This window comes from Sapajus apella, unplaced genomic scaffold (assembly GCF_009761245.1).
Source record: "Sapajus apella isolate SASKATOON/1434 unplaced genomic scaffold, GSC_monkey_1.0 scaffold123, whole genome shotgun sequence".
Classification (NCBI taxonomy): Eukaryota; Metazoa; Chordata; class Mammalia; order Primates; family Cebidae; genus Sapajus; species Sapajus apella.
Genome location: NW_022437063.1, coordinates 4,529,396 through 4,541,686, shown reverse-complemented (window position 1 = coordinate 4,541,686; position 12,291 = coordinate 4,529,396). Strand labels below are relative to the sequence as shown.

General features: G+C 42.1%; 1 long non-coding RNA gene across 1 annotated transcript; it reads right to left on the bottom strand.

The window, feature by feature from the left end:
- Positions 1-8,484: 8,484 nt before the first annotated feature.
- On the bottom strand, positions 8,485-8,682 carry LOC116538920. The gene is made up of 2 exons (XR_004263844.1): positions 8,645-8,682; positions 8,485-8,563 (listed from the first exon to the last, which is right to left on the bottom strand). It is a non-coding gene; the product is annotated as an uncharacterized LOC116538920 (long non-coding RNA).
- Positions 8,683-12,291: the final 3,609 nt, after the last annotated feature.

Sequence of the window (12,291 nt, the reverse complement as noted above, 5' to 3'; positions counted from 1 at the left end):
CTCCATAAAATCATAAGCTCTGCTTTGTGATGTACCTCGTCATAAATTCTTCTTTGATATTAATATTAGAATGACTGTGAATATTTTGCCTGATCTATTATTGCCCCTCAATGGCAGAAATAGGTAGCTGATCACAGATACCATTCTCTCTTTCATCCTTGGTGAAAAACAAAACCAAAAACACTTTTATGTAAGGCATCAGGGTGCCCAGCTCAATAGCTCCATCTACCCCAAAGCAGGGAGAGTCATGTGGCTTTCTGGCCAAGGAGCTAGAAGGAGAAGTTGCTGAATAGGACCTAGGAAGGGGAGTCACTGCCAGAGGGTCACTGTGTTCCCATCTTCCCCCTGCTGCCCTCCAGTTCCCACGGTCATCCTGGACTCCAGGGCCCTCTGAGAGTAAAGACTAAGGGATCAGTAAGTGACGGTGAGGCCAGGACAGAGAAGCAGATATCATCTCCAGCAGCGTCATCAAGAGGCCATAACATCTCGGGAGGGCTGACATCTAAACTTACATTACATGACACAGCAAACTCTTATGTTACTCTCTCTCTCTTTAAATATATATGTGTAAGTTATGTATATAATGTACAAGACTTCCTTCAGAATTTCAAAAATTATTCTATATGTAGAGAGTTCTAATGCTCAGAACAAATCCTGTTCTGCCATCACTTTATCATTATTGAGCTCTTAATTCATTTCATCTGTTGCTTGGTGGACATATATCTCCAAATGGTATCTGAAGAAGGTTACACAGGAATTGTGCGTGTGATTGTGTGTGGGAGGGGCAATTTTTCACCTGGTGGCTTCACAGTTTGAAAGATCAATCAATCGAATCCAATCAAACCTGATTTCCAAATTATTGGATTATAAAGGTTTTATCTTCAAGCCTTAGCAGAAGCAGTGCACACTGTTCCCCATGACCCTTCCTTCTCTGTAAGCATGCTTTTTTGTGTGTAAATAGGTCACAAAATAGAGTCACAGAAAGAATTGTTAGGACCCAGGCCTAAGCAGAACTCTCTAAAAAAGCACCTTTGAGCATGACTCCCTCAAGCAGAAAGCCTGGGTAGAGGATTAGGACATAGGGGGTTCCTCCCTTGTTAGGACTTTCTTTCTTAACTCCACGTCAAGCTCAAATAGAAACCAGCATCTTGGTAACCAGCGAAGTTCCATAGGTGCATATAGAGAAGTTAGTGGGTCTCATGGGGTATCCAAGGTTCTCAGGGGGTATCCAAGGTTCTTGTGGGTCTCATGGGGTATCCAAGGTTCCTGTGCAGGCATGGACTTGCAGTCTTGTATGTGTATCTTGTGAGAAAAATTATTCATTCGAAGGTGGGACAGGCCTCTGAAGCCAGCAGAGGCAGCAGCCTTGGGCTCAGTGCAAGAGTATTTTTCACGGACAGGAGACACCGAGACTTCAGGGACCAGGGATTCCTGCTTTATTTCCCAGCCTTCCCAAGTCCACTCCAATGCTACCTGTCTGTTGTGACCAAAGGACAGGTTTGCAAAGGTAAAGCAGAAAAGAGAAAGGAGTATGTGAGATGCAGCTGATATCATGAAAGCTAAAAAGACCCTTAGAGAGAGAGGCAACCCACGGAAGGGCAAAGCCTAGGCTTCAGGGCTGCAGGTGGTGACAGCTTTGCTGGTTTCTCCTTGAGCTCTGAAGACTCTAAATCTGTGTCTCACAGCCACATGAGCTGGAGAAACCGTAGGCTCCCAACAGGTTCAAGAAAATGAGACAACAACTTGACTCACTTCCTGGTGGAAGACATTTCCCAATTGGGTGAAGTTCACAGTCCTGGAATCCAGACAACTGGAAGACACTGAATGTCTTGGCAAATTTGAAACTAAGATCCAAGATTTATTTTTTCTGTTTTTTCTTCTTTGTTCTCTGGCTACTGTCATCACCTGCACCATGGCCGACCACAGCAGCAGTGGAGTGCCACTTTCCTTGGGAAATATTGTGGCTGCCTGCTTCCAACACTCAGCCCTGTAGGTGAGAGGCTGTCCAGGGGGCTGTGGGGCATCCTGCTGCCCCTCTGGAGTGTGAGGAGGTGAAACCATTGGAGCCTGGGTTCCTGCTCTCCGCACCTGAAAAAGCTGAAGGAGAAATGTGAACCCATTGGGACCTGAGGTTCCCATTCTCTTTCACATGGAAGTGCTGAAGCAATCTGCCCACTCCAGAGAATGTTTTGCAGATGGGTACCCCACCAATACTCTGAAGGAGACTCTTCTGGCTGAACCAGCACAGGAATTTCATGTGGGGACTGCAGTGGTTTGAATGGTGGCCCCAAAGAGCTACATCCATGCCCCAATTCCTGAAACCTGTGTATGCAACTGTATTTGGAAACAGAGTCTTTGTAGATGTAATTAAGAATCTCAATATGGCTGCTCATCATTCATTAAGGTAGACCCCAAATCCTTATAGGAGCAAAGCAGATTTGAGACAGAGACACAGGAGAGAAGGCCACATGGAGAGGAAGGCAGAGGCTGGAGTGGTGCAGTCATAAGCCAAAATATGCCAGCAGCCAGCAGAAGCTGGACAAAACAAGAAGGCTCCCCCCTGAAGACTCCAAGGGAGCACAGCCCTGCTGATTCCTTGGTTTCTGACTTCTGGCCTCCAGAATTGTGAGAGAACAGACTGTTGCTTTAAGCCACGGTGTTCATGGTTAGTTGCTACAGCACATTTAGGAAAGTAATTCAGGGACTTCATGCATTGGTGGGAATTTATTAACAAAAGTGAGTTCAAATTGTTCAAAGCTGGGGTAATATGTGCTGTCATCTGGTAATGTTTGTGGAATTATCTCTGATCAGCTGCAATAGGAAGTAGAATACAGGGTTCATTTGGAGCCTGGTGGCGAGAATGGCCTTGGAGCTATACTAAGCCATACCCTTCTTTGACCCATTTTAGAAACAGTGGAGCACAGCAGCAAGATCATGGGTGCTGGAGCAGAGTCACCCGGTGTAAACCCAACTTTCTTCAAAAAATAGGCAGTGGCAGAACCTTGGGCAAGTTAATCAACCATCTATGTTTTAGTTCTGTAAAGTTGGATGCTAGTATTTACCTTGTATTTCAACTAATACACATGAAAAACTTAGAAGAATGTCACATAATTATAATTATGATCATTGTCATCAACACCAATCACCATCATCATCATCATCACTGTCATTAGCACCATCACCATCATCACCATCATCATCATACCATCAGCATCATCACCATCATCATAATCACCACCATCATCATCACCACCATCACCATCACCATCATCACCACCATCAAACCATCATCATCATCACCATCATCATCACCATCACCATCATCATCATCATACCATCATCATCATCACCATCACCATCATCACCACCATCATCATCACCATCACCATCATCACCACCATCATCATCACCATCACCATCATCATCATCACCATCATCATCACCACCATCACCATCACCATCATCACCACCATCAAACCATCATCATCATCACCATCATCACCATCACCATCATCATCATCATACCATCATCATCATCACCATCACCATCATCACCACCATCAAGCCATCATCATCATCACCATCATCATCATCATTATACCATCATCACCATCACCATCACCATCATCACCACCATCATCATCACCATCATCATCACCATCACCATCACCATCACCACTATCATCACCACCATCACCCTCATCACCATCACCATCACCATCACCACCACCATCATCACCATCACCATCATCATCACCATCACCATCATCATCATCATCACACCATCATCACCATCATCATCATTACCATCATCATCACCATCATCATCACCATTAGGACCTAAATTGTTGACAATGTTGAACTTTACCTGAGCCCTGAGCTCCTAAAAAACAATGACTATTAGGAAATCATCTCACCCTTTTGTGTTCCAGGAAACTGCTTGTGACAAAGAAGATCCCCTCACCACATGATTCAGGTAAGACTCCTGGATGCTCCCTTGTTTACCTAGAACAAGGCCAGACACACCCTACAAATTCTACTTCTGTATCTCTTAATGATGACCTGAACTGTTACCCAACTAACCAATCAGAACAACTGATTTGACTAAACTCTAGTTTAGCTTCTCTCCTTCCCTCAGGATCCTGAAAGTTGACCCTCCTTCAGCCTAAGCCAGCAAACAGGCCCTCCTAAATAGTCCCTCCCCAGAAGTCGATGACTGCAAAGAAAGACTTTCCCTGACTGATCAACTGTCTGATCTCACCGCCCACTCCCCCACACCCAATTATTTTTTCAACTTGTTTGGTTCTCCACATAAAAGAAAGTTTCTTTCTGCCAGAACTTTGAGATGCCTGCAGCTGTAACTATTAGATTGTTCTCCCTACAACAGCTCCCTTCCTTTTATCACAATAATCCTTTTGAATGAAGTCTCTCCTTATTTTAATACACATTTGTTTTCATTTGACACTGTCTATTTTAGTGCTGCCTGTATGACAAATGAGGAAGTACTGGGTCACAGTCTTCTAAAGAACTCCTCAGATTCACAGAAGTTCTTGGACTGGGAAATCGCTACACAGCCTTGGCTTTTAAGTCCTAAGAGTTCAAAAGAAAGATGTCTTAGTCCATTCAGGCTGCTATTACAAACCACCATAGGCTGGGTGGCTTGTAAGCAGCAGAAATTTATTTCTCACAGTTCTGGAGCCTGGAAGTTCAAGGTCAGAGTGCCAGCATGTTTGGGTTCAGTGAGGGCCTCTTCCAGACTGAAGAATGCCACCATCTCACTGTGCCCTCACATGGTGGTAGGCACAAAGCAGCTCTTTGGAGTCACTTTTATAAGGGCATGAATCCCATTCATGAGGGTTCCACCCTCACAATCTCATCACCCCTCAAAGGCCCCAAATCCTAATACCATCAAGTCTCCATTTTCTCATTGCTCCAGCTCCCTTCTCAGTAGACTTAGCTATCAAGGATTTGGGGGACACGAAGTGGGGAGCTACCCTGTTCCAGCTCTGAGAGACACCTGCTCTGGGGACCACCAGTCACCCTCCTTCAGCTATCTTTTCTTGCACATGCTCCCCTGAAGAGACCCTGTGCAGAGCAAGACTATAAGACGAGCAAGGCTATAAGGTCTTGAAATTCCTAGGCCCTTGACTTATTACTGTGGAAACCAATTAACCCACTTCATAAGCTTCTGGCAGAGATGGTCCCATTGTCTTTGGGCATTAAATGCAGCCAAGGAGAAATCTGAAGCCAAAAGAATTTTTGTTCATTTTATCCTAACTCCTCTCTTCTAATGAGATTTTACCAAGTGTTTTTTATCCTTAGACTTTACAATTTTCACTGGATGTGTTTTATCCTTAGACTTTACAATTTTCACTGGATATTTCAAATTTAATGTGGTAAGCCATTTCCACTTGATAGATGAGCTGTTTCTTCAAGGCAGGAACTCATCTTCCCTGTCTTCCAGGTTTGCTTCAATTCTACATCTTTAGGTGTTTTACACCAATAGCCCACATACTGGCTTTCCATCCTTCATCTAACACATCTCAGGTGTTCTCTTGTCTCTTGAACCAGTCTATTTTTTCCCCTTATAAGCTGCTGCCAGGGATTGGTTTGTAAGTAGCCATGTTTTATGTCACGATATTCATTACCATCACCATTTGTAGATGAAGCAAGTTGGGAATGGAGAAGTTGGTGCATTGCCTGTCTTAGTCATTTTCTACAGCTGTAACAAAATACAACAAAATAGGCAATTTATAAACAACGGAGGTTTATTTGGCTCACAGCTCTGGAGGTTGTGAAGTCAAAGAGCACGGTTCTGGCACCCAAGAGTCATCCCACAGAGAAGCATCATATAATGAACCAGGGTGAGAGACAGAGAGAAAATGGGGGATTCACACACCCTTTGTCAGGAGCCCATTCCTGTGAAGACAAACCAGCGCCTGCAATAACTAACCCACTCATGCAATAATGAGAATAATCCATTAATCATCTCTTCTCAACACTATTAAACACTATTACAATGGCAATTAAATTTCAACATGTGTTTTGGAGGGTACATTTAACCCATAGCATTGTCCAGGATTAATTGGCTTATCCAAGCAGAGTCAAGAAGCTCAAAGGAAACCAACAAATTCTCTCAAGATGGACAGAACTGGCATTGCTCCACATTCTCTCTGGTTTTCCATCCACTCTTGAACCAATGACAAACCCAAAACACCATGACATATCTTGGTCCAGTGGGAGAACAACCCCCAGAGGTCCACTTTAAATGCCCCGGCCTCTTCTGCTGAGGAACCTCCCATGAAGCCACAAACACTGGATTAGGAGGAGCGGAGGGACATTAAGATGCCTCTACCTGTTGTGTATATTGTCCAAGCACATTCAAGGTAACTAATAGGACCCTCTGCCTCCCGCTCCTCCCAGCGCACGTATTCTAAAACGTCCTTCCAAATGCTAAATACATCAGATGGTGGCAAAAACAAAAACACCACACAAGTGACAGCTTATAGACTCAACCTGTTTTTCTTTCCCAGGCAGAAGCTTGTCCACACTTCAGCGCTTTTACAGCCTTTATTAAGAGAAGCGAGAACTCAGTCTATTTGATTTATAATTGAAAATCATAAACTATAGCATTCACCTGCTGTTCCCATGTGCTGGTGAAATGATACAAGGCTATTTCATCACTCAGCCTCGTAATTGGCATGAGCCAACATCAGTATGCACCATGGCGTTCCCAGAGGCCTACTAACAAGTTGATACAACTGCACAGGCTGGAGAGCAGAAATTTAGTGAAAATATTATTTTGTGCTGATTTGTTCTCTAGCTCCTGCTTCATGGAGAGTCACCAGGAAGCACAAGGGCACTTCATTAGTAGGGTAGAGGAAGAGCGGGCTTGGGTCCAGGGTGCACATGTTGCTCTCAGACAATGATTTTTTTGCTTGTCCAAACTTTAGGCTCTTGAATTGCCCACCACCCAAGCCCAGCTGTGGACTTCCTTGAAAAATTCAGGTTTATCAAGACTCCCCCCACCTCTGATATCTGATCACCCTCACTGTCTGACTGGGTTCCTCATCATCCACCATCCTCCAGGTGATGTCTGGTTACCCTGGCCTGTCCTCAGCAAGAATTCTGTTAGGTCACATTAACCAGAATACCTTGAGCCCTGATGCTTCCTCCTAGTAGCTTTCCATCCGCCTTCTCCCACCCTGCTCCTTGGCTGTAAGTTCTCACTTGCCTGTGCTGTATTTGGAGTTAAGTGCAATATCTTTCCCGCTGCAAAATCCCTATAGCTATCTCAGTGGTTCTGAATGCTTTATCAAGTGGCACTGAGCATTTTTTCTAATTTTTTAACACCTCCTAGAAGCCCTTTCCTCTGCTAGAGGAAGGCAAGCAATAGCCCTACCCTTGGCCATACATTAACTTCAGCTGAGAGCAGATCTAGATGCTGCCTTCTGCACCACCATCACTACCATCAGTGGAACCCACTAGGGCTTGTCAGGCTAGAGAAATCATGGTCTTGACCCTCAGAGAGCTCTCCTTTGGGGTCTGAGGACATGACCATGCTGGCAGGGCTGTCATGCTGAGCATCTTTCTGCCTCATCCACAGCCTCGTCTGGACCAGGCTCTAGAGATACTGAGGTGACTCAGAGACCCGCTGTCCCCTCAGGGCTCCTAATTGAAGTATGGATAGCAGGTTGGGAGGAATACATCATAGGGACAGAAGTTTAAAAAGTAGCTCAAAGAGTTGGCAGGGTGGAGTCAGGCGACTTTTGACCTTGTCTCTCCAGAATCTCCATTAGAGGTGTCATGACCATTATCAGCTGCCAAAACCCAACCACAGTGAGTTTATGAGAGGGCAGCAGGCCCCCCTGAGGCTGGGACACAGGGTGGTGAGGTAAACTACAGGGAGCAGGCCGGGTGCAGTGACTCACGCCTGTAATCCCAGCACTTTGGGAGGCCAAGGCAGGTGAATCACAAGGTCAGGTCAACATAGTGAAATTCTATCTCTACTAAAAATACAAAAAAAGAAAAAAAGAAAAGAAAATTCACTGGGCGTGGTGGCAGGTGCCTGTAATCCCAGCTACTTGGGAGACTGAGGCAGGAGAATCACTTGAACCCAAGAGGCAGAGGTTGCAGTGGGCTGAGATCACACCACTGCACTCCAGCCTGGGCAACAGTGTGGGGATCTGTCTCAAAATAACAGCAACAACAAAAACAAAACAAAAACAAACTGCAGGGAGCCCTTCTGGTATCATCAGGTGACAGTAGAGGCTGCGATGCTGCTTAGAAACTGGGGTGGCCCCTTTGTGTTGCTGGTCACAAATGCTTATTCATCTGACATTAATACAATGGAATTTTTTGAATAATGTTTTTAATTAGCAAAAAGAGGCATGAAACCAAGAAGTATTGTATATACGTATGAGCCAGGCATTCTTATAACATTATATCATTTTTAATTTGTTTTATTTTAAAAATTAACATGCCTTTGTTGCATTTGCATTTGAGGTCTTTGTCATAAATCCTTTGCCTAGGACAATGTCCAGAAGAGTTTTTTCTAGGTTTTCTTCAGAATTTTTATAGGTTTTGGTGTTAGATTAAGTCTTTACTCCATCTTGAGTTGATTTTTACATATGGTGAGAGATACTTTCATTCTTCTATGCATGCCTATCTAGTTTTCTCAGCACCATTTATTGAGTAAGGTGTCCTTTCCCCAATGTCTGTTTCTGACTGGCTTGTCAAAGATCAGTTGGTTGTAGATATTTGGCTCTATTTCTGGGCTCTCTATTCTGTTCCCATTGGTCTATGATATTTTTATATTAGTACCATGCTGTTTTGGTTGCTACAGCCTTCTAGAATAATTTGAAGTTGGGTAATGTGATGCCTTCAGATTTGTTCTTTTTGATTTGGATGCTTTGGCTATTCAGGATCTTTTTTGGCTGTGTAGGGATTTTAGGATTGTTTTTTCTAATTCTGTGAAAAATGACGTTGGCATTTTGATAGAACCTGCATTGAATCTATACATTGTTTGTGGCAGTGTGGTCATTTTCTGGCCAACAAGCATGGGATGTTCTTCCATTTGTTTGTGTAATCCATGATTTCTTTCAGCTGTGTTTTGTGATTCTCCTTGCAGAGCTATTTCACCTCCTTGGCTAGGTATATTGCTAGATATTTTTTGTAGCTATTGTAAATGGGATTGAGTTCCTGATTTCATTCTCAGCTTGATTGTTGTTCATACATAGTAGTGCTATTGATTTGTATACGTTAATTTTGTAATCTGAGACTTTCAAATTTATCATATCTAGGAAAACTAAAATGTTTTTGCACAGCAAAAGAAATAATCAACAGAGTAAAGAGACAACATACAGAATGGGAAAAAATATTTACAAACTGTACCTCCAGTGAAGGACTAATATCCAGAATCTACAGGGAATTCAAGCAAATTAACAAGAAACAAACAATCCCACTAAAAATTGGGCAAACAACATGAACTGATACTTCCACAAAGAAGATACACAAATGGCCAACAAACATGAAAAAATGTTCAACATCACTCATCATCAGAGAAATGCAAATTAAAAAGCAATGAGATGTCACCTTACTCCAGCCAGAATGGCCATTATTGAAAAGTTAAAAGACAATTGTATGAGTCCGGGTTCTCTAGAGGGACAGAACTAATGGGATCTATGTATATATGAAAGAGAGTTTATTAGGGTGAATTGGTTTACAAAATTACAAGGCAAAGCCCGGCATGAGGCCATCTGCAAGCTGAGGAAGAGAGAGGTCAGCAGTGGTTCAGTCTGAGTTCAAAAGCCTCAAAACCAAGCAGCTGACAGTGCAGCCTTCAGTCTGCTGGACAAAAGCCTCAGAGCCCCCAGGGAAGCCACTGGTACAAGTCCCAGAGTCCAAAGGTTAAATAATCTGGATCCTGATGTCCAGGGGCAGGAGGAGTAGAAGGAAGCATCCAGCATGGGAGAAGAAAAGAAGCCAGGAGAGCCAGCAAGCAAGGTCATCCCTCTCACCTTTCTCCACCTGCTTTGTCCTAGCCAAGCTGGCAGCCGAGTGGATGGTGCCCACCCACATCGAGGATGGGTCTTCCTCTCCCAGTCCATCGATGCAGATGTCCATCTCCTCTGTCAACACCCGCACAGACACACTCAGAAGCAGTAGTTTGCCAACCATCTAGGCAGCCCTCAATCCAATCAAGTTGACAACTAGTATTAATCATCACAACAATAAATATTGGCATGGATATAAGGGAAACGGGAACACTTATGCACTGCTGATGGGAATGTAAATTAATACAACCACTATGGAAAACAGTATGGAGATTCCTCAAAAAACTGAAAGTAGATCTACCATTCAATTCACCAATCCCATTACTGGGTATCCACTCAAAGGAAAAGAGGTCATTATGTAAAAAAGATATCTGCACAAGCATGTTTATCACAGCACAGCTCACAATTGCAAAGATATAGAATCAACCTAAGTTCCTATCAGCCAGTGAGTGGATAAAGAAATGTGATATAGATAGGTAGATATATATCTTATATATACCATATACAAATAAAGCATATATATATTTAATCTATACATAAATGTGACATATACATAGTCCTCTATATATATGTCACAAAATGTGACATATACATATAGTCCTTCTGCAATGGTTCAGATACACACACACACACACACACACACACACACACACCATACTCAGCCATAAAAAGAACAAAGTAATGTATTTTGCAGCAACTTGGATGGAATTGAGGCCATTATCCTAAGTGAAGTAACTTAGCTACAGAAAATCAAATACCACATGTTCTCACTCATAAGCGGGAGCTAAGCTTTTGGTATGCCATGTTATGCAGAGTGGTATTATCGACACTGGAGACTCAGAAGAGGGGAAGGTGGGAAGGGGGTAAGGGATGAAATACTTCCCTTTGAATACAATGTACACTATTAGGATGACAGGTATACACAAAAAGCCCAGACTTCACCACTGTACAATTCATCCAGATAATCAACAATCATTTGTACCCCAAGCAACTGAAATAAAACAAATTTTAAAAAGGAAAGTTGTAGTAGAAGCCCATAGGACACTTATTATTTTATAACAATTCTAGTAAATAATTTATAGTAAAAATTTTAAAACATTAACATGCAGTAAAATGACTTTTTTGGTTTACAGTTCTATGAGATTTCACACACACAGATTCATGTCACTGCCACTATGATCGACGGAGAGAACAGTCTTATTACCCTCAAATTATTCTCTCTAGCTGCCCTCAACCCTTGTCACCTAGAAACCACTGAGCTATTCTTTGTCTTTCTCATTTAGACTTTTCAAGGATGGTATAAGGGGAATCACACAGTGAGATTGTCTCCTTTCCCTTAGCCTAATGCCCTTGAAATTTATCCATGTTATTACATCTACCAATATTCATTTATTTTTATTGCCACATAGACTGCTTTACATGGAGGCATTCACCTGCTAAAAGACCCTTGGGTTCTTTCCATTTTTTCATAATTATGAGTAAAGCTACTGTAAACAGACATGTACAGAGCTTTCATTTCTCCATAATAATATATCTAAGAATAGGATTGGATTGCTGGGTCACATGGAAAATGCATGCTTAATTTTGTAAGAAATTGCCAAACTGTTTCCCAGAATAGCTCTGTGTACTGTTTTGCATTCAAAAATATATTACACATCAGCAAAATATGTGTATTCCAGTAGTTCCACATCCTCATCCGCTCTTGATACTGTCAGATTTTAAATTTTACCATGTATAATAAGTGTGTAGAAACATCTCATGATGGTTTTAATTTGCATTTCCCTAATGGATAATAATCTTGAGTATCTTTTCGTGTTTCTTTTTGCTATCTGTATATCGTAACTTGATGAAGCATCTGTTGAAATCTTATGCTCATTTTATCTCCACTGGGTTGTTTCTGACTGTTGAATTTGAGAGGTTTTTTAAAAATGTATTCTGAATAGAGGTCTTTTATCAAATACGTGATTTACAAATACTCTCTCCTAGTCTGGAATTTGTCTTTTTATCCTTTTAGCAAGGTGTCTTACTGAGCAAAATTTTTAGTTTTGATAAGGTCTTATTTATCTTTCTTTTCCTTTTATATGCCATATTTTTGGTGTTTCTTGCCTAAGAGGTCACAAATACTTACCCCTATAATTTTTCTTCTAAAGTGTTTATAATTGTACTTTTACATTTAGATCTATAACTCTTTTTGAGCTAATTTTTGTATGAGTTGTAAAGTTTAAATCCAGGTTCT